The sequence below is a fragment of the Penaeus monodon genome, chromosome 24 (genome assembly GCF_015228065.2).
Source record: "Penaeus monodon isolate SGIC_2016 chromosome 24, NSTDA_Pmon_1, whole genome shotgun sequence".
In the NCBI taxonomy this organism is placed as follows: Eukaryota; Metazoa; Arthropoda; class Malacostraca; order Decapoda; family Penaeidae; genus Penaeus; species Penaeus monodon.
Window position 1 is genome coordinate 5,073,345 of NC_051409.1, and position 1,560 is coordinate 5,074,904.

The 1,560-nt window shown below is 34.6% G+C and overlaps 1 protein-coding gene and 1 long non-coding RNA gene across 2 annotated transcripts in view; both read right to left on the reverse strand.

Annotated features, from left to right (window-relative positions):
• LOC119588497 overlaps positions 1 to 1,387 on the reverse strand; it is a 4,500-nt gene extending 3,113 nt beyond the window's left edge. The window contains exon 1 of the long non-coding RNA XR_005230100.1: positions 425 to 1,387. This is a non-coding gene — a long non-coding RNA (uncharacterized LOC119588497). The remainder of the gene's footprint in view (positions 1 to 424) is intronic.
• The window catches only part of LOC119588496 (nuclear cap-binding protein subunit 3-like), a gene marked incomplete at its 5' end in the record, with an annotated part of 35,196 nt that overhangs the window by 9,664 nt on the left and 23,972 nt on the right, over positions 1 to 1,560 (reverse strand).

Genomic DNA, 1,560 nt, shown 5'->3' on the forward strand with positions numbered 1-1,560 from the left:
ACAGGATGCATACTGTACCTTAGCCAGCGTTTCTGACCTAAAAACCCCGAGCATGAGATATAAAACAACCTCAAAATTATCTCTAGTTATAAAATGCAAAAGCCAAACAAAAATAAACCATCAAAAACTCACACAGGAAACACAAATCCATCACAACAAAGCAATGCCAAATAAAATTAGCATCTGTTCAGAAAGGAGACCACAATGTATAATTCTCGTACCGTGTAACAACACATTTGCCGAAAAACAAGAATAATTTTGGAATGTATAAAACCCGACCAGAGTTTCCTTAAAACTGGACCCCTTTTTTTTTTTATTATGCATATTCCTTCTATATCCACCTGAAACTAACTGTAACAGATAGCACACATATTTTTTTTCAATTATGCTAATTATATTATTCAAAAATCCACCTGGTACTTACTTCGACAGATAGCTTATACCAGGACAATTCTGACTTTGATAGTGTCACAGTGAAAAGCAATCAACATGGCCTCTGTAAAAGCCAGCAACTCTTCCAAGTATATTCTGGCAAAAAAGAGCGATGTATTACCAGAAAGGTTTATGTTCAAGCTCTATCTTGCCAGTCGAAGAATGTTCGTTGGCCTTTACTGGAATACTGAAAGTCGCAGAGGCAGCGCCAATCAGCTTAAGTTAGGAGAATGTAAGTTGTCTGAAATACTGTTCCTTCCAGGTGACAGGATACCATATCACTCTTGTAAAAATTGTCTGAGATCAAGTCCGTTTCAATTTCCATTTATTTTGCAAAACCAAGTGCTCTTAAAAATCTGTAATTGAAAATGATATTTTTAACATATCCTTTAGTTTAAGCAAAAATACTTTTGAATCAGAATTTTCTTCTCTATCTACCTGTATTATTATCACTCCAAAAAATGCTAGATCCTGGTCCCATACTAATTTTATAAGCTATATGGTTTCACAATACTGACCGTTTAAACACCCTCGACCCAATCTTATTATCAAAAATGTCAAAAACACACAAAGACCACCTCATCTCTTCAAGCCTAAGAAGTAAACATATAGGAATATATTTAATCAAGTATGAGAGCACCATCTTAGAAGGAAAGCGAATAAGAGAAAATACGTGTGACAGTGAGTGTGTGCCACAGGTGCCCAATATATTATGAAGGGAAAAAAAAGTCTGTGCAGTGAGTAACATAATACATATGATAAACTTAACACACAACCTACAAGTCACAAAAAGTTTCTCTCCCACAAGTTAAAATAAGGGTATTCCTATTGTTTGCTTTACAGGTCATATTGTACAAGGGGATCACATTATTGTACTACAATATAATCGAAATATCTAAGAATACGACTTCATATGATAAGTCCAAGAAATGTTTACCCCAAGGCTGAGCTCTGTTGACTAGCATCCCATAAAGCTACCATTAACACAGATACCAAAAAATAAGTGACATACTACACAAACAGTAACAGAAAAGCATAATTTATAAGATCACAAGCATCACTTGTCAGTACTCATTAAAGTCTACAAAAAGATTGAGAATTCCTCATAAATTATTGAGCCCTGTAGAT